Genomic DNA, 21,773 nt, shown 5'->3' on the forward strand with positions numbered 1-21,773 from the left:
TTTTTCCCTACTTATACTTTAACGAATTGGTCTAAAACTTGTTCATGGTTGCTGGCAGAAGACATAAGACTCCTGGGTCAGAAACAAAGGACTTCTTTACCCACTGCAGAGCAAGCAACATGAGTATCAGCACATACATCAGTTTCCCTGTCTCCTAAGTTCACTGGAGCAATATCATGGGCCTTGCATTCTGGGAATACTCAGCAAAAGGTGTAGGGGGATGAGAAATTGATCAACAAGTATCTCCCAAGAAAGAGTGAGCAGGAGAAAGCCCTCTTGAAGGTGTAGGCACATGAGACTGGCCCTATAGGAGGAAGAGCAAAAATGAGAAGGCAGGCAACGTAGCAAGAAATGGACCTGAATAGGGAAGCAAGGACCACATTCTGGCTTTCTCAGAAGACTCAGCTTTGCCCTGTATAGGTTGGAAAGCCACCAAAGGTTTTTTGTTTGTTTTATTTCATTTGATTGAGCTATACAAGATTGCTGGTTTTGTAGGTCAGAAACAATTGAATAATGATAATTTCATATCTCTCAACCTAATTTCACTAATGCAGGTTGGAAGATGAATAAGGAAGCAGGGACAGGGAAAGATGATTCATTTCTTTATCTCTATTTTTAGCATAGTGATGCCTGATGAATATTATAGTGACTCAGTGATGTCTACTGAATGAATGAATGAATATGGAGGATTGTTTTCTAGAAAAACATGAATATTGTGGTTAGTTTTCAGCTCTCTTGAGGATCATTGAAGCCATGAAGATGAAAACCTGCACATACACAGTTTATATTGTTTCATTGTTTCAAATTCAGTGAATCAACCCATGAAATATGTGCCACACTTTTGGAAACTGAGACTCTGGAGAGTTTGTTGAATATAGTAGCTAATCCTGTGTACTCTGGTACCAAAGGTCTTGAATTTACATTTCAGCTATTTCTAGTAATATAATCTTTCAGTAACACAGTTTCTTCATCTGTAAAATGAGGCTGATGGTTTACTCTCCTCTTGGGGTTATGAGGATTACATGAAACATCCTATGTAATGCAGTTAGAACAGTCTTTGGGATTATTAATGTACTGTTATTATCAATGAAGATTGGTTGAAACTGGTGAGAAATAAAAGTTGCCCCAAATACCCAGTGGAAGGCCTGTGGAAGTGAGGTCACAACGTGGAATCACTCAGTGTGAGAGTAGGACAATTAAGGCTTGGTTTTTGTGTACTTGTGTGTGAGTATTGAAGTAGCTTGCCTCTCTAAGAGGGGCCAGTGTGTCTCAGGCAGCTGAAATGGATGAGACCAGGATTAACAAGAAGGGAGAAAAGAAAAGGTTAGAGTATCAGCACGATTGCCAAACTCTGTGTGTACAGTTGACTCTGGAACTCTGCTGGGGTTTGGAATGCTGCTTCCCCAGCACCCACACTTTCAAAAATCCACACATAACATTTGACTCCCCAGAAACTTAACTACTAATAGCCTACCATTGACTGGAAGACTTATAATATCATAAAGAATAAATTAACACATATTTTATATGTTATATGTATTATATACTGTATTCGTACATTAAGCTTGAGAGGAGAAAATGTTATGTAGAAAATCATAAGGAAGAGAAAATATATTTACTATTTATTAAGTGGAAGTGGATCATCACAAAGGTCTTCATCTTCATGGTCTTCCTGTAGAGGAGGAGGAGGGAAAAGAGGAGGGATTGGTCTTGCTGTCTTAGGGGTGGCAGAGCTAGAAGAAAATCCACCTGTAAGTGGACCTGTGCAGTTCAACTCAAGGATTAACCGTACAGATTTCATCTGTTCCTGAGCTTTCTTTTGGATCTTTCCATCTCGAAGGGGCTGGATAACTGCAGCTTAGCTCGATTTCCTTTAGGCCTTCAGGGGTGAGTACTCCAAACTGAGGAGCACACAGTTTTCACATTTCAGAGTTATGACCTAATTATGTTATTTCTCATGTTCAGAGCAAAATGACATTGATCTTTTAAAGTCAACTCTACTCAATCAAATCTAAGTAGAAGTTTAGGTGAGTGCTGGGCCAACAATTTAGATAATTCAGGCTGCAGCATTTTCTATGGCCTGAATTATGTAGCAGAGCTGTTTACATAGCCCTAAATTCATCAGATGCCACCTAATCCTTCACTTGGCTTTGTCTTGCTGATTGACTATATTCTCTTATTTTACGGTTTATTTTATAAGATTATTTCTTAATATTTGCATTTGCCAGTCAGCTTCAGCACTTCAGACCATCCCTTGTCAACCCAACATATTTATTCAATTTGCCCCTTTCTGGGATGAATATTTGGTTATGCTTTCCTGCCCACACAGCTAACCCTTTTACTTATTCCTTGATCCTCCCTGGTGATGGTTATTGTACTTCCCAATTCACTTCACATACTTCCCAGGGTTTGTATGAAGGTTCAGTTTAAAAATATTTCTTTCTATGTGCACCACAGTTTGTAAATACTTACGTTCTTAACTTGAGTTTGTATGAAGCAGGCTAAGGGATAAAGCCCAGCCCCAACAAAGTAAACGCACCAAAAAATTTGATGGCCACAGTATGCTTTTTGTGCACACTACATTTTGGTGCATCCATAGGAAGTCAGCAAATTGTTGCCCCTTTACTGTAGACTCCTTTGCAACCAGATGAAAATGGAGGTCTTTGGGCTGAGTAAAAACAAAGAACATAACCTAAGGCAAGTCACGAAGAAGCAATTTCAGAGCCATAGAAATTCTAACTGAGGCCAAAAGGGATGATTTCTAAGGCTTAGCATGGTTATTGGCCTCTTGCAATGTTAATAGCATGCTTAAAAGCCAGTAGCAAAAAAAGAGGGTAATGTCACTTTAACCAAAGGAGTAAGGCTGACAGGCTTAGCGCTGGCCAAGTGTAAAGTAGAAAGCCTAGCAAAAAATAATTGAAGCCCCTGCGAAATATTTCAATTTTTTTATTGATTGAAGGCAATTATCCCTTAATTGCATATTTAAATGAGGTATTAGGAGGTTTAACTAAGCAATGCCTCTTAATTGCTGCTGCACACTAGGTGTCACAGATTGTGTTTATTTCATATGTTAATTAAAGAGAAAGGGGTATTTTATTTTATTGACTACAAGGTTCTCTAAGGCTGTGTTGTTTAGGACAAAGTACATCTCAGGTGTTTATCGCACGCTGGGTATTAATATCATCATTAGTGAGAGGTTAAAGTTTTTTAATGAAGAGGTGCATCTCCATTTTATGTGTTTGCAGCCACACAGGCATCTGTAAAATGGGGGAGGTAGGAAAGCCCCAAAATCCCACAGAAACAATTATCTTTATGAAAGAAATATTGAGCCCCTTCCTCAACAATAATAAAGCAGAGTGCAAGTTCTGGTATAAACAGGAAAAACAACTCCAAATTATTAAAGAATTAGGATTGTTACATGAAGCCCTGGTGGCCTGTGGGTGCTATGTTTGTATTATGAGCAGCAGTGGTCCATGTATTAATTTGCAAGTTGCTGCATGATTCTGTGATAGCAAAGGGCATTACTGCATGTTAACAGAGTAGGTAGAGATCTTTTATAAAAACCCACATTTCCCCTTGAAACAATATAAGATTCTTAATGAGAAAGCTGTTCGTAGGCCCCTGTATTTGGAGGAGGTTTAATACCCTATGATACTGAATGGGGCAGTAAGAAAGGATTAAGCATCACTTTCTAGACTGCTTTATTTTTACATGGTATAATGCAATGATCATAATTTTAAAAAATAAAGTTAGTATTCACAGCTGTCTCAGACTGACCCATCTGGCTCCTCAGACAGAAAGGAGACTGCAGAGCGCATCAAATAGAAGTGGGCGCATAGAAGGGCTGTTAGGAGCCTCTTTAAACTCTACACTCTATTATGGTAAGAGTAAACATTTAGAGCAAATAATAGCAAAAATATCATTCAATTGATTTTCTTTCCCTATCTCAGAAAAACAGATCAACGAAAGGAGTATTTAATATTTCTATGGCTTATTCATCTATTCATTCACCTAACAAATATTTATTGACTTTCTTCCTAGACAGCGGTCAGAAGTGGGAGTTTAGTGATGGGTAAAATACACAAGGCCCCTTCTTTTGTGGTGCTTATGGTTTATCAGACACAGGAACGTGAAACAACCACACAGATCACTTGATTGTTCCCAACAGTGAAGGGTCAGTGCAGAGAGCTGTAAAGCATCTAATGGGAAGGTTGACCTCATCTGGAGTGGTGGGTGGGTAAGAAGTGATACCCCTATGTTTAGACTGAGGCTTAAAGAACTTGGATTGTGGGTGGCTTATTAAGATGTTCTAATGCCATTTTGAAACCAAGTTATTTCCTTCAAAAACCCTCAGTGACAATTATATTATTTATTGGGTTTTATATAGATTTTAATGATTTTCCTCAATCAGTAGGAATAATATTGTGTGCTTTATTGAAATGCTTTCATAGCTATCTGAATCTAGAACTGACAAAAAAAAATTTAACCAAAAGTTATTTGCTAAGTTTTCTATAGACAATAGATGTTGTTTGTATCTTTCTCTCATAAATAGTCTGTGAACAAATAAAATTTAAAGCAGTTGAAATGTTTCAAGCAATTGGAGAAGGAAAATTCTGTAGGAGAAAACTCCTGTCTTGCCTTTAAGAAAAAATTTTGGACTGGCAAAAAGCTTTGTGTTATGAAGGATAGTTCCAATTTACAGGCTCATGAGCTTATGAGTGGCATTTGCTTCAATCCTTATCTTTATGTTACAGCTATGGCACCCACATATGATAAGTCTTCACTGGCAGAATTTTGAAAAAGTAATTCCAATGCAGTGAATATAAAAAGTGCTATCAAGGAAAAATATTTTTTCTTCCCCGGAACAGAAACCATTATTTAAGCTGTTAGATGCCTCAGGGTTCTATTCATACAAAATCCATCCCTGCAGTCAAAACATATTCTTTTTCTAAAGATTTCATATATATGTGTATGTTTGTGGATATGTACTTTATGCACGTGTGTGTGTGTGTGCATGTGTGTGTATGTGTGTGTGTAGGTGGATATATTTCTGTGATTGAGACCATGGCTTTCCCAAATGTTCATAATGAAGAGATAATTATTTTACTACAGTACAGGTTTGGTAGGGTTGTATATGCTCAAATGAAATTAAGTATAATAATTTTTCAGTTATTCTGAAGCAGACCGATTTGCACTCGGAGACTAATTTGGAGTTAGGCAGCTGGAAGGGACTCTATGCAGATTTTCACCCCCAATAGAATGCTACACATTCATGAAGACTAAACTGAAGCTCAGAAGAAAACCATAGAGCACAATTGGTGATCTGTCTTTTTTCATAAAGAACAGGCTAGGATGGTTTATTTTTAAAAAGAAAAAAAAGAAGGTCAAAGTGGCAGGAAAAATAATTCAGATAGGTCTTCCTAACTGAAAGGAATCATCTATTAGGAGATGAGAAACAGATCAATATCCGTTTTCTAACTTCAGCTCTGGTGGTAGATATAGGTTTTGTTATGCTTATTCAATTTGGGGGCCTTTTTATAAAAATAATACATAAGCATTTTACTTCTGCAAAATGTATAAAAATCTATATGATTTCATGAGCACACTGCTGGGGTCCCTGTCAGGGCCTTGGAGGAAGCACTAAGGGCCTTGAGGCTGAGCCTCACTGCTTTCATGACACGGTCACCTCCATTCTGCTTATCTCTGTACACAAAGAATGCTCAAGTGTTTAGTATAGGCTTAAATTTACGTTTACATTTTTAGCATCTGGGTTTTAGGAAAAGTTTCTTAGGAGAATAAAATGAAGATGCTAAAGTGTGTGCTATAGGAGATTAAAATGATACAATATCAAGCAGGACCCAAGTCTTGGAGAATGACATTTTAGTGTTTACTAAAGAATTTACATTACAACTCAGAATGTCCATAACATTAATGATGTAACAGTTACCGATTCAAATCCAAATGATGAACAGATCCTACACCTTAAGGATGTTCTTTAATAATAAGTTGAAGGAAAAGGCATATTTTGAATATGTGGCATTTCATACACTCCATTCTAAAAGGATCTTGGATATTGTCGACTGTCTTTTTTGGCAATTTTGGAAACTGAATAAACCCAAACTGAGCTTAGGCATAATTGGCTGCACAACATACAATCTCAACGATCTTCTTTTAGGGAGAGCTGGAACCTGACTTCTGGCTTGGCGGGGCAATCAGAAGCCGGCAGCATATTCAGGGGACAGAGCGGATTACTAACCCACACATAGGCAACCTGGAAAGGAAAGTCTATTGTGTGTGGTCCCTGAAGTGGGTAAGCCTACAAGAATCCCCAGTTGTCAACTAATAGCCATGAAGTAATGGATAGGTAATCAACTTGTTTTAGGATATCAGAACTTCCATTCTTAAGGGCAAGGACATGCCATAAACTAAAAGAGGTCAGTTTTCCATGTTAAGACTTGCATGGCCCAAAGAATGAATGAAATCATGCATTCATTCATCCCCTGGGAATACAGGGGTGAGCAAAACAGGTAAGGTTCCTTTCTTTATGAATCAAATATAAATACTGACAAGTATTGAATAGTAAGCTGTGATAAATGCCACAAAAGAAAAGTGCCAGGTGCTATGAGAGTATTTAACAGGAGACCTAGTTGAATCTGTTGTCGTTGTTTTTGTTTTTAGAATTTGTGTGTTTGTGGTGGGCCCTTTAAGTTCACTTTTTTAGTATTTTTCTTCCCTGGGCCATCAAAAAAGGCATCACATTAGAGATCCTCAGGGTCTTGCTCAATTTATGCCCTGAGAGCACAGGTACACTTAGAGACTTGAGCTAGAAATGTCCTGGGAATTGAGGCTTTTATAGAGATGCTGAGCAGTTTGAGGTTTAGCTACATCAGAGCTACTGTAGGCTAGCTGTCGGGGGGCTTTGCAAGAGAAAGGAGATCAGCAGTTAGAGGAATTGACCCCAAGGGACAAGGCATTGTTCTGGAAGTCCGGTATTTCCAGTCTGAAAACAGGTGTAAGTGGAAAACGGCAGTTAGAGAAATACATCTTCTGGATGTTTTCACTCCTCAGAAGAGTTTCAACGAGCAATTGGGGCCATGATCTGGACAGTCTGAATGAGGTTTTTGTTTGTTTGTTTGTTTTTTGTTTTGCTCTTTTCCTCTGTGGACATTAGCTCCCTGAAAGTAAGCTCTGAGAATTAGAAGTAGAAAACCCTGACCACTGAAAGTGAATTGCTTTGGGGCCTTGAGCCGTTCACACTCATTTAAAGGAGTTTCTTTCTGTTTTGAAGATTTGTCATCCACAGTGTGTTGGCTTTTGTCCCCAGAGAAGCAAAATGGCTGCTGCAGAGGCCGGCAGCACTCCTTACACAACGGCAGCAGGAGGCTGGTGAAAGGCATTTCATTACAATGTGTGCTGTTTGAGGGCAGGGCTTTGAGGGTCTGGTTCATTGCTGTGTGCCCAGCGCACAGTTCCGGGCACGTGGTAGGTCCTTGCTATTTATCTGTGAAATGAATGACTGAATAGGTTACTCTTTCGTTTAGTACTATTTCCTCTTGAAACAAAACTTTTAGAACCCAGAGGTTGGCAGCCCTTCCTGCCAAGAGCAGTATAATGATTCTAATGTCCTCAATGTCCAACTCTGGAATCGATGCTTCCATCAGCCATATTACTCACTAAGTCCTCCACTTCCTGATGCTTTTTAATAATGGTTGTTTATTTAAGAAACTGTTGCTATGTAAGCAAAGGAAGGATTGATATTTATCAATAACTAACAGTAATATGCTGAATTTCAATTAAAGGTGAGTGGCAGAAACAGGGAAAAAACAGAGTGCTCTAAAATATAGTCCAATGCAGGAGAAGTTTTGGTGAATGAGCTGGAAATGTTCATCAGATGTCTGGCTTACTTAATTAAATTAGCATTGTGGTTAAGAATACAGACTCAGTTTTAAGAGATCATGTGATCCATAGAATCTTTAAAATGTTGCAAATACCATGGTCCAGGGGTGGGGGTTATATTGCGTATCCAATTATATGCAATATTATATATGACATCTGGTTGCATTGTATTTTAAATATGCAGTTTCTAAATTTAAAATGACATTTTTAAATGGAATGGTTACTTAGCTTTCACATTGTGATTTTTAAACATTTTATCAGAGTACTGGAATGCCCTTCTGTGTGCAGATGAAATTGGCCATCTTTCAGGTTTCATTCACTGAAAATAAATATTAATATTTAATTTATATTAATTACTTTATTAGTGTTAATTAAATAACTATTTAGTTTTTAAAAAGATGTCACATAATTAGGGATATCCAAATCAAAATCACAATGAGATCCCACTTTACACCCCCTAAAATGGCTAAAATAAAAAAGAACAACATTGGCAAGAATGTGAAGAAATTGGAGCCCTCAGACATTCCTGCTAGTGGGAATGTAAAATAGTGCAGCCACTTTGTAAAGTAGTTTGGCACTTCATTAAAATGTTAAATGTACATTTACCATGTGACCCAGCAATTCTGCTACTAGCCATATGCACAAGAGAAATGCAAACATTAAAAGCTTGTAAATAAAAGTTCATAGCAGCACTATTCACAATAGCCAAAAAGTGAAGGCAACTCAAATATCCATCAGCTGATGAATAGATAAATTAAATGTGGTATATCCAGACAATGTAATATTATTCGACCATACCAAGGAATGAAGTTTCATGCATGCTATGCCATGGATGAACCTTGAAAACATTATGCTGAATGAAAAAAGCAATCACAAAAGGCCACATATGGTATGATTTCATTTGTGTGAAATGATCAGAATAGTCAAATTCATAGGGAAAGAAAGTAGATTACTGGTCGCCAGTGTCTGGGGGTGATCAGGGAGTGGCAGATTATGGATTTGGGTTTCTTTTTCAGGGGATGAAAATGTTCTATCATTAGTTACTGGTGATGGTTGCATAACTCTGTGAATATACTGAAAAACATTAAATAATGCACTTTCAAGAAATGAATTTTACGATATGTGAATTATATCTCAGTAAAACTATTATTAAAAAGATGCTTACAATTCTTGACTGTTTCTAGAGTGTGAGCTGGTCTTAAATTGGGAATAAAAAAGATTTGGGAGACTTTTCACTCCACTTTTCCCTCATTCCTTATCTCTGCTGTTCACATCCTATACTTGAAGGAAGGAGAGAGAGAGAATGAGAAAACTAAAGGAGAAGAAAATATGGTACATTCTGGAGAATGTCTCACTGTTTTAGAAGAAAGAGACTGAAATTATATAACGGCAATAAAGAATTCAAGGTATATTTCAACTACACCCAAAATCTCAGTATGATGGCTTCCTTTGGCATGGAGAAAAATATCATAATTCTTTTTTAAAATATAAAATGAAAGCAATTAAGCTTTACTAGTGTTTAGAATGTCTACTTACATGAAATTTATAAATAAATATATATGTGTCAAGGGTCCATGCTTACAAACTTTTTCTTCATAAATGTGCACAATAAAAAAAGTTGATGAAAAGTTTGGAGACCATTATCTTAGTCCATGACATTGTAGGAAACAGTAGCCTTTCAAGATTAAGGGCAGAGACTGGGCAGAGACTTGGCAATCTGACAGCCCGAATTCAAACTCAGCCCATGCTCTGTAACTTTAAGTTATGTGCTTCCTGAAGCCTATCATCAGTCAGTGTCCAATCAGGAAAACACCAACTAGTTCAACAGAGGGAATGCAATGTGGGGAACTATGTGAAAAGGTGTTAGAGGGGCTAAAAGTTCAGTAAGAAATCGTGAGGCAGCACCAAGATTTGCACTGCTAGTACTAGAGGGAGAAAAGGATGAGAGATAGTGTTAACAGGGACCAGGATGGAGAGAGAGAGTGAGGACCCTGGAAGGGAGGAGCCATCCAGCAAGAGCTGGAACCACTGAGAAACAGCCCCTGTGAGAGACAGTGCACCACCCAGGGGAGGGAGGTGAAATACCCTGATTCCTCCGTTGCGACTGTCTGCCGCTGCCAGTGCCTATCATTGACTGACCCCACCCAGAAACCCCTGGCAGAGGAGGCTGGGAAGTTAAATTTACTGGGCTCAGTCTCCCTGCAAAATGAAGCAAGCAGTGTGCATGAATGAGCACATGAAGTTTCCTCCTCTTTAAGAGAAGAATAATAAAGTGTGAACTTCATAGGATACTAAATGAGATCATGAGAAATCCTGAGTAGAGTCAGGCACACTGTAAAGTGCTCAAGAAGTATTAGCTAATATTTCACAGTGTGACTTTAAATAGGGACACTGAGCATACTGGAAATCAACATTTTTGCTATTCTAAAATATCATTGCTTCATTAAAGAAATATTAGTGACATAATTAAATGAGTTTAGTAAAGTTATTTTACAATATTGATATTGAAAGACAATTTAACACTGATATTTTAGGTTAATTGTGTAACAATAGCAAAACAGGATGACCAATAATTAAGTAAGTGGAGTAGTGCAGAGTGTGGACTGGAGAGCCAGGAGTCCAAAGGTTTGTCCTAGCTCATTGGTAACAAGCTGTTTGACCTTGGACTCCGGCCCTCAGAGGCTTTATCAGTGAAATCAGCAGCCTAGACTAGATGATTGCTGATTTTCTCCTGACATTGCTATTTTCTGACTGATATTCACCTTAAAGGCATATAGTGCATAGAGAGTGTTTTCAATGCACTTTCTCCTTTAAGGCCTCATGTTATCCTTACAGTAAATCCAAGAGGTAGGAGGACGGGCAGGGGAGCACCACTCTTCATATTTCACAGGTGGGAGATAAGATGCAATTTGTCCAAACTACACAAAACTCAATGACCGAAGTAGAACTGGACTCCAAGCCTCTTCCTATTCTAGCACCCAAGGTATTTGAATAGGTGTCAGGGACTGAAGAAGAATGAACAGTGCACCCATGGAGTCAGACCGTTTTTTGCCCATGTGACTAAACGAATGGTCCATTTACATATTATGTGATGATTCAGAATGTGGCACTCCTGGAATATGACATTCATGTGAACATTAATGATGACACTAGATATTTAGCCCATATTTAGGTGATACCTGTTGTTGCTGTTGTTAAATGTGCTTTCCAGAAGAAATTGCATAGAACGCAGAAGGCCATTATCAAGTTCTTTAATGATAAGGACACTGACTACTCTCCTGTTTTTTTCCTCTATTACTGTTTATCATTCACATAAGGGCAGATGTCACTGTAAAATTGTTCCAGATGGCTTTCTTTTTCATGAAGAAAGATCAGAAGACTGACTTCTTTATACCCACATATAAGTCAAATACAGCACATGCAAGCAACCTAACATTAAAAGGCAATACAGTAACATGTCAATTATATCAAACTTAAAGTAGTTAGAATTAATTTAATTCATGTTCAATCCAGTAAAAACAAATTGCTTATCCAATAGCAAATAATTTAGATTCTAAAGTAAAAAGGTCACCCCATCTGTCTATTAACTGCCTCCAGAATTGATGTTAATTATTATGATCATCAGTGAGGCATGATCAATGCACAGTGTTTAATCCTGTGCTGGGCCCAGAACAAAGCTTAGCTTCTGCTCCATTAAATGAGGCTTTTTTTTTTTTTTTTTCCCCTCTCAACAGGAACTTACTGAAGTCAGAACAGTTGAGTTATAACTTATACCCTTGGACTTTCCTTCTTTTTAGGATAGTTCTTGTTTAAAGATAAAGTAAGGTACATGAAAATTTTGAAGGCTTTATTTGAGCAGACAACAATTCATGAATCTGGCAACTTCAGACTGCAAGCATTTGGGCGCTCTACCGAAGGGGCATAGGAAGGATTTTATAGGGTGAATGTGGAAGCAATGTAAATAATCCCTGAGTTAGAGGCTAGTTGGTGGTTTCTGATTGGCCTAGAGAATGGCTGTTTCACTGAGTTGGTTTCCAGTTTGCTTATGTAGGAACTCAGGGCTCTGAAGCTACCCCAGTCTAATGGCCTCCCAAATAATTATTTAATGATTTTCCTTAAAAGAAATAGGCTATGTTTGTTTTGCAGCAGTAGATTCAAGAAAAATAGTCTTTCATATTTACTGCTACTGAATGCAATTGATATTACTTTACATATTATGCATCCCATACAATAAGATAAAAATTACTTGATTTGGGTACTTGACCAAATTCAAGTTCTGATTACATATGGATTATCATTAACATTCTTTTTATGCAAATGTAAAAGTAACACCATCTTGGTATTTTTTTTTTCATAGTATTCTTTGCAAAGCCTCAATGTGTCATTTTCTTCTTGCTCCACTATTCTTCCTTTCCTTGCTTTTTTGTTTTCTTCCCTTTCCCTTTTCTTTAGGCCAATTATTTCTTTTTTTTTTTTTTTTTTTTTTTTGAGACGGAGTCTTGCTCTGTCGCTCAGGCTGGAGTGCAGTGGCGCAATCTCGGCTCACTGCAAGCTCCGCCTCCCGGGTTCACGCCATTCTCTGGCCTCAGCCTCCCGAGTAGCTGGGACTACAGGCGCCCGCCACTGCACCCGGCTAATTTTTTCTATTTTTAGTAGAGACGGGGTTTCACCATGGTCTTGATCTCCTGACCTTGTGATCCGCCCGCCTCGGCCTTCCAAAGTGCTGGGATTACAGGCGTGAGCCACCGCGCCCGGCCTAGGCCAATTATTTCAATTTCCCTTTTCTTCTGTCTCTTGCCTTTTATCCTTTCCCTGCTAAACCTGGAGTTATCTGCACTGTGTACCAGCTGTTTCTTTTTAGGGTCTAGTTTTCTTATTTTCTTATTCTGATTTCTTATTGTTCTCACTGTTGAACTGCAAGTTGGGAAGGTGGTTGCTCAGGAACTCTCCATCCAGTTGGAGTTGTTTTGGAGAACTAGAGCTTCTCAGTCTGTGATACAGCCAACAGCAAGTCTCTGCTTATTAAATCCTGGTTAAACAGGAGATGCTGGGCATAAGATGGGAGCAGAGTAGGTAAAACAAAGTGGAAAAACAGACAGGAGGTGCTGTGAGGCAGGCAAAGAAGGATAATCAATTGACGTTGCCTTCTAGAAACTCATCTCTGGGAAAATGCCCCAAGAATAGCAACCTGATATCATACAAAAATGGAAAAGGGACATGTTTCTTAAAACAAGAGGGAAAACTGACCTATTAAGCCCAATCCAGCCAGCTTCTATTCTTTTTACTGTCCGTCGTTCCAGCTTGGCTGAAGCTTTTTTTTTTTTTTTTTTTTTTTTTTTAATTGCTTTGTAGGTGTTCCCTGGAGTAGAAAGTATTATCTGACCCAAGATTACAGAAGCCTTGACTTGTGCTTTGGAAAAGAAATGCAGCCCTTCTAAATTCAAGAATTATGTTAGAAAAGTAGAGAAATATTTAAAAGAAACCATATGGGTAGAAACTGTTGCGAGGGTGAGGTGCTCTCATGGTGACTAAGGCTTTCAGGTCTATGAAATCACAACTGATGGGAGTCAATATGGTCACTGGGGACTCCCCACCTGGGCTTGGGGATTCCTACTGTCTCCCAATACCACTCAGAAAGGTGTGTTGAGGTTGAGATGTGGCTTGGGAGCAGATAGGACGCTGAATCTCAGAAGGAGGTCTCTGACCTGCTCCAGGATCTACATTTTTAGGACAGTTCCCTAGTCATTATTTTTAGAGACCACCTTTAGAATAAAGTCTCACATATTTGTGCATCATTATCAGTACAATCTAGGTAGTCGTTCCCTGAGGCCATTTTTATTTGTGACGGTGGTAGATGAGTAGCTATGGGGACGGCAGCAACAGCAAGGTGGGGAGAGCTGGGAGCAGCATTTGCTATGCACTGCTCTTCCATCCATTTGTTTGTATTTGAATGAACCCTGTCCTCTCCTGTCTTAGCTCTGCAGAGCCTGGAGCCTGTACTTCTGCAATACAGTTGAATCATCCTTCCCTGTCACTCCTCCAAGGAACCCTGCCCTACTCTCACTAACTGGTCATACTTGTAACCTTGGTTTTCCCTTTGTTCATTTTAAACTTTATGCTATTGTTTGTTAATTTATTAATTGCTTCCCCCACTTCGGCTTCATTGTTATTAACTATTGTGCATTTTAATGGTATTTACTTCCCTCATTGCTGGTATTTATCGCTTTGCTATCAATTCCCTATTCCCAGCTGTTGTTTCGAAATAGCATTATATATTATTATGTTTCTTCATTGCCTCTTCTCTCTGTCACAGCTGACTGCTTGTTTACCTCTCCCTCTGTGGACTTTCCTATCATTCTCTCTCTTCCCCCAATTGCTTCGAATACTTTGTTGAACCTCCCTCTATTCACTGCCCTTCCAATAAAATGTGCCCTATTCTTCGATTCCCCTTTCCTTTTTCTCTCATAGCTTTCTCTGCTGCCTTGGGGGCATTTTACAGTGCATTTATTCCCTAAACCACTGCTGGGATCTCACTCCCCCTAGCTCTCCGACCTTTCTGGTTCAATTTCAGCTTTCCTCCTCAACCTGCTGATCCACATCTCCCAACACTCCCAATCCCAAGGCTACCATTCTTGCACTCTTCTTTCTGCTCTGGACTCAGGTTTCTGCTCCGGTTTTCACCTCGCTGATTTCTGTCACTTCCATGTTTTTTGAATTTATTAATCTTTTACAAGTTGAATCATCTAGCTTAGGCTTTTATTCTAAATACATGATATTCCCTCCCCACAAAAAAATCTGCTCTACATGTATCTCTTCCTCTAGAACTGATGCATATTAATATTTATTGAGCATTTCCTGTGTATTAGGCCTATGCTTAAGGAACAATTGTAAGAGACTATATATTGTATCTCTTTGAATCCCAGCAAGAAAAGTAGCTGGTAGGACAGAGTGCTATTCCTCCTACTTTACAGATGGGGACCTGAGCCTGGTGGGTAATGTGTTTGTCCTCTCTTAGCTGTTAGTGAGTGGTGGGCTGGGCTGTAAGTCAGGTCTCCCCCAAGGACACAAGCCCTCAATGGCTGTGTTCTGCAGTCCCACTGACAACAACCATTGGGATGGAAGGAGGGCAGCCTCCCCCTTTCCATGGCCTCCATTTTTAGCAACTCTCTTTTCTCATAAAGGAGTTTAACTCTCATTTTCTATCACAGTGTAGCTGGCATTTTCTCTCTTTACACCACTTTGTCAAGACTATTCCATCTGTTTTTCCCATTCTGTGGGAAGGAGAGCTGTCTGGCAGTTGACAATACGTGCAGATGCAGGCAGGCAGGTGATTGGGCAGGTAGCAGGTGGCCCAAGGACGCTGTCACTAGGCAGCGGGAAGCCACAGGACTGGTGAGTGGGCAAATCTCCAAATGGACTCAGGGGCACAAGGACCTGTTCCTAAGGGACCTGGGGCATCTGACTGGGAACAAAAGCAGGAAATCAAGCTTTAGAGAAAGTATTGGTCTCATTACTGGACCTGGGGTAGAAGATGTCCTATACAGAAAGAACAAGACAAAGCCCAGGACCAGTGTCCAGGCTCAGGCTGACTTGAGATGGAGCTAGTCCTTGGGATTTCTCCCAGAGTTAGCAGTACGTGAAACTATCTGATCTAGGTATGAAGAGATAAAGCCTTGGAAAGGGGTCCTGGGAAGGGAGAATTTGGCTTAGATCTAAGAGGTGTTATGTAAAGGAAGTTGGGCAGTAGGCAGTGATTAAGAGTGCCTTGAATCATTCCCCCAAATCCTTCTCAGATTGGTTTGAAAACATGTTAAAGGTGGTGATTTGAATCAACTCATGTTCTTGTTTGGGGTCCATGCAACGTGTTAATTACCTAGGTTGCTTCTGAAGAGTGGTACTGCATTAACAGACAGGTAGCTTAGATGCCTATTGGCAGAAAACATTTTTTCTTGATGTGGTAGGAATCACTTTTTCAGTAGTAATGAAAATGTCCGTGTTTCTTATGATGCCTCTGTGGCCAAGTGATGGCTGGAGTGAGTTTAGTCTGTGGCAGTGAGACAAAAACCTTTCCTGATCCAATCACCTAAATAACTTTTTTCTACTCTGACTTGGTCCAGTACTTTGTTTCTCTAACACGGTGAAAGTAAGCAGCAAATATACTCAGAAAATGGTGGCTGATGGGCGTGGCATCTTTAACAGGCTGTTGCAGTCATCTCTTAAATTGCTACAAAGTTGGCTGTTAGGGACATTGAGCTCACTGCCCATGAAGCCGGTGGCCTGCAGCCATAAGCTGCTTGGAACCGGAGTACAAAGGGGACTGATTGTGTAGGACAAGTCCTGCTCCTGCTCCTGTTCTAGAGTTCCCTGTGGGATCAGACTACCTCACACCCTTTCACCAAAGACCTCTCCCACCATTGATGAACCACAAACACTCCAAGTCCTGTATAAATGCCGCTGTAACAGAAGACGTACAGGTGTGGAAGATAAATATGGTATATATGGGAGAGTTGTTTGTTAACCTCTCTGGTGACCAAGCCATTCCAAGTTGGTGCCAAAGTCACACAAACCTGACTTTAAGCCACTGTGATTTGATCTGAGGCATCAATGGGTCCCTTCAAAAGGGTGGGTTGAAATGTGTTCACTTTCTGAACTCTCTTCCCTTGTGGACATTACAATGTTAGAACACTGATAGGGATAATCATAATTATTACATTTGATTTGATTTGCTAAAACTGCTCAAAGCTGAATATAGACATTTAGTTATAATTCAGGAATGTTACAAATTCAAGATTGTTGCTGTTCATGAGACATTTTTAAACCAAATTTTCAATGCAATGTGGTACAATAAATAAAGTTCAATATCAAAAAAGAGAAATTTGTTCACTTTCCATTCCATGAGTGAAGTTTTGAACAGACTTGATAAATAGCAAGAGGAGGAATTACCAGGCGGGCCAATAATAAGATGATAAGAATAATAGTTATCATTATTGAATACCTAATGTGATGGGTGCCAGGCAGTGTGCTTACACAATCTATCTTCATAACCCTGTTCGCCTCTAAAATCACCCTGCTAGGGGAGTGGGGAAGGGACTGCAGCTGCCCACTCAGATGCCCAGCTGCTTCCAGTCACAGTCCTGGAGTGGAGCAACACTTCCTAGCTGGGTGGGACCCCACTGTGAAGTCCCTTCCCTCTTTCTGCCTGCTGCAACAAGGCTTGAACCAGGCAGACCAAGACCATGCTCTAGTGAATCATGAAGAAATGTGCTGGGGAAAGCCTCACTGTCCAAAAGAGTGGGGTAGCCAAGCTGACTTCCAGTGTGGGTTACCTAGAAAATGGAAGACATTTCTATCTGGTTTGGACCACTGTGTTTTGGGGGTCTCTTCATGACAGCAGTTTGTTCTTACTCTCTAACTAATATAGTAAATATCATTGTCTTCACAAGATCACACAGAGCAAGATCAATTTGGATGAAGATGTTTCTGCTTGAAGGGCCATTTGAGGAGTAGTCAAAAGATTTTAGTCCCCTAGAAAGTATAACCCAGAGGCCAGGCACAGTGGCTCAGGCCTGTAATCCCAAAACTTTGGGAGGCCAAGGTGGGTGGATCACGAGGTCAGGAGAATGAGACTATCCTGGCCAACTTGGTAAAACCCCGTCTCTACTAAAAATACGAAAATTATCTGGGTGTGGTGGCGTGCCCCTGTAGTCCCAGCTACTCGGGAGGCTGAAGGAGGAGAATTGCTTGAACCCAGGAGGCAGAGATTGCAGTGAGCTGAGATTGCGCCACTGCACTCCAGCCTGGTGATAGAGCGAGAATCCGTCTCAAAAAAAAAAAAAAAAAAAAAAAAAAAAAAATGTAACCCAGAAAGGCTGGTAGTGATAAGCAAAGGGCCAGGAAAAGGTAAGGTGAAGACAACATCACAGGGAGAGTCTGGGAAGATTCTGGGAAGCCAGGAGAAGGGGGCTTTGGGATCCCAGGGCCCAGCCCTTGACAGGGCACCCACAGTAAGTGCTGGGGGTCACTCAGGAAGAGGGGCCCTGCTTTTGAATTTCTATATGATGTGTAGTCTACAGGAAACTCTAAGGCAGGTCTTCCCAAACTCTGTAGTGTAGACCAGACAGCTGGAACACTTGTCAAAATGCAGATTCTAATTCAGAAGGTTTGGGCTGGCCAAGGCCTGAGATTTTGCACTTTTCCCATATTGCCAGGTGATGCTGATGCTATTGGTCAGAGGACCACACTTGGAATAACAAGCACCTGTGAGGCTTTCCATTTGGAGGGTAAGCATCTCAGAGTTCAAAGTCCAGTTTTCCAGGAAGTCCTGATATTTAAGTGAAAAAACTCTGTACACTTGTGCTTTAAATTACAAAACTATTCCCAGAGTGCCTTTCAGAGAAGTACCTGCCCATAAAGACACCTGGATTGTGCCTTCTGTCCAATTTGACTCAGAGGCTGCGTGCATTTTGCAGGTACTGGTCTTTAGGTGACAGGATTTTATAGTCATGAGATGCAGTGGTATGCTATAGATCAAAATGTTTTTTACTCGTGTGACTGTAATCTATGGGGAAGGGGTGAAATGGCCAATTTATTATAATGCAGAATATAAAAAGATCAAAGTCCTATAGCATGCAGCCATGACGCTGTCCACAGAAAAGGAGCAGGAGCTCACGGGAAAATGTTCGTGTAATATATAAGGCATTAAAAATTCTGTTACATTATTCTTGCCACCAAGATTGTAATGAAAATGGGAAATGGCACCAACTTAACCCATTCTCATTACAATAGTTAGATTGTAATCTCGTGTTCTGCCCTCAAGAGAATGCTAAATGAGATTTTAAACAAAAGAGAGGACAGAGAAGTATGGAGAATAAAGGAGCAAATAGAAATTGGAAAGTTGAAAAAGTGACGCATGATAGACTTCTCAGTGCTCGTTTGAGGCTTTCTCTTTACTTTAGCAACCAGAACAAAGCATAGGGCATTACGAAGACCAATTGATGCCATGTAGAAAATCCATAGCACAACCCAAACATGGTAAGTAGGTAACACAGAAAGGAAATTGTCAAGCACAAATTTGGTCTTGCACTTTGATAAATTAGCCCACTTTAGATTAGAAGAAAAAATATGAAATTACAAAAAAGAAAAAACCAAAAACCCAAACCATGCAAAAGCAAAAGCAAACAAACAAACAACACAACTCTGTGGGAAGTATCTTGTGGTAAAGGTTATTGTCTGCACATAGTTTCTAGTTTGTTATTGAAGTATGTATTTTTTTTTTGGTACTGGATATTCTAAACTCTCTGTGTATTTTATGTTTCCAGCATGTCCCAGCTTCTGGTGGCTGGTTGTCAAGCGGGCACTCTGGTTTTCCTCCCTATGGTATTTCCTCCTCCAGCCGACCAAAGTTGGCAGTTCACATAAAGAGAGCAGGGTTCCGAAAGAAAAAGCAGAAAAGCATTCAGACCTTTTGAGCCTAAACCCCAAACTGGCACACTGTCATATCCACAACTTTCTTTTGGCCTGAGCAAATAAGGCCAGCCAGATCCAAGATGTTTCTTGCACAGAACTTTGTTTTATTTTTTGTGAAGATGGGGTTTTGCTATGTTGCCCAGGCTGGTGTTGAACTCCTGGCCTCAAGTGATCCTCCTGTCTTGGCCTCCCAAAGTGCCAGGATTGCAGGCCTGAGCCACTGCGAAGAATTGGAAAACCAGGCGGGGCGTGGTGGCTCACGCCTGTAATCGCAGCACTTTGGGAGGCTGAGGCGGGTGGATCACGAGGTCAGAAGATTGAGACCATCCTGGCTAACATGGTGAAATCGTGTCTCTACTAAAAATACAAAAAATTAGCCGGGCGAGGTGGCGGGCGCCTGTAGTCCCAGCTACTCGGGAGGCTGAGGCAGGAGAAGGGCATGAACCCGGGAGGTGGAGCTTGCAGTGAGCCGAGATCGCACCACTGCACTCCAGTCTGGGAGACACAGCGAGACTCTGTCTCAAAAAAAAAAAAAAAAAAAAAAAGAAAACCAAGATGCTTGAAGTAAGGGAGGGAGCCAAGCTTCTGTCTGGGGGAAAGTTTTCCAGGAAGAGAGAAGCAGATTCAGTGACCCTGAGGCAGAGGCTGCTCTGATGTTTGAGGAACTGCAGGACTGAAGAATGGCTGGAGCAGAGCAGCCATGGGGAAAGAGGACGGCATCAGAAAAATATGGAGAGTGGGGCTCGGCAGATGGCTTGGGGACTTTTTAGCTAGGGTAAGAATTTTGGCCTTTGATGAAGTGAGATGGGAAGTAACTGGAAGCGACTGAGCAGAGGAATGGCTCGAGTTGATTCAAATATTTAGAGGATCAATTTGGTGTCTGTGTGGGAGCTAAAGGGGAAGCGGGAAGAACAACTAGGAGCAGTGGTGTGCTGGCAAATGTTAACAACCGGCTCTCCAAAGAAAAAACAAGTACATAAATGTGCAATTACAAGTCATTATAAGAGGTGGGAAGGAAAATAACAGGGTAATAAGAGAAAGTTAAAGAGAGGCAATGTAATTAGAATAGGTAGGATGGGAAGGATTCTGTAAAGAAGTGACATTTAAAGAGAGCCCTGAGCATTCCAGGTGTACATCAAAGGTCATCGAGTCTCTTTCCCTGGGTTCAAGCAGAACCGTCTGCAGCAAGTCCAGACACTGGTGAAAACGGACTTAAGAAAGATGAACAAACACCCACTAGGGAAAACATATTCTTCTGCCTCCTTTGGTAACACGCTCCAGTGTTTACCAACCCATGTTCTCAGGGGACTTATCTTTCAATCTAACTTGAATCCATCCTACTACACTTGAAGCCTTTTCTTTTATTCTGAGTGGAGAATGGAGAGTCGTTCACCGAGCCCCAAATTTGGTCTCATTAAGATATCCACACGCCAGCACTGGGGACTGAACTCTGGTGTTGCTGAACTCGCTACGTGCTGTGTTAGTTCTTGATGACTGACACCTGATTCCGGCAAAGTTAGGGAGAATATCGACAAATGTGAATGATGTTGCGAGTCACCTGAGCCAGCTGTGACATGGGCCTGTTCGGAATTACTTATAGCCTCTGGACACCAGCACTAAATAAGATGCAGAATGAGCCACAAAGGGACTTGCCCTGAGGGTTTTGCAATTCCCACTGTCAAAGCCCAAGGATTCCTGAAGCGAGTGGAAGGAAATGAGAAGAAAAAGCAGCTGAAACAGTTCGTTGAACCTGTTCTGAGTTTATATGTTGTGTTGTTTTGACAGCTTTTATAAGTACATTGCATAGATATGGAAATAGAGAAACAAGATGGAAATTGAGCAGGCATGTAAACACAGAAAAATTACAAGCAAAACATAGATACAATTATATAATTATGTTAAAGTAATATTGCATTTCAGGAACACCTCTGCTCTATTTACTGTTTTTCAGGTAAGAAATTTGGTTTTCAATGAGAGAGGGCTAATGAATAAATGTAGGAGGAAAATGTTAATGCTAAGAGCACGTGGTGGTAATTCATAGGAGAGAAAAGAGATTACCAAAAGGTTTAGGCTAGAAATATAAATGTGTAACCCTGGTAATGCAAGTGTGGCACCAGGCCAGAAGGGAAAATAAAGGGAATATGAAAAGAGAGAACAGGCTTAGGAAATGATCAAGGAGAAGCAATAATACTTTATTTTATTAAAAAAATTTTTTTGAGATGGAGTCTTGCTCTGTCACCCAGGCTGGAGTGCAGTGGCACAGTCTTGGCTCACTGCAACCTCTGCTTCCTGGTTCAAGCGATTCCCCTGCCTCAGCTTATCAAGTAGCTGGGATTATAGGCACCCGCCACTGTGCCCGGCTAATATTTTGTGGAGATGGGATTTTTCCATGTTGGCCAGGGTGGTCTCGA

This window comes from Macaca thibetana, chromosome 18, assembly GCF_024542745.1.
Source record: "Macaca thibetana thibetana isolate TM-01 chromosome 18, ASM2454274v1, whole genome shotgun sequence".
NCBI lineage: Eukaryota > Metazoa > Chordata > Mammalia > Primates > Cercopithecidae > Macaca > Macaca thibetana.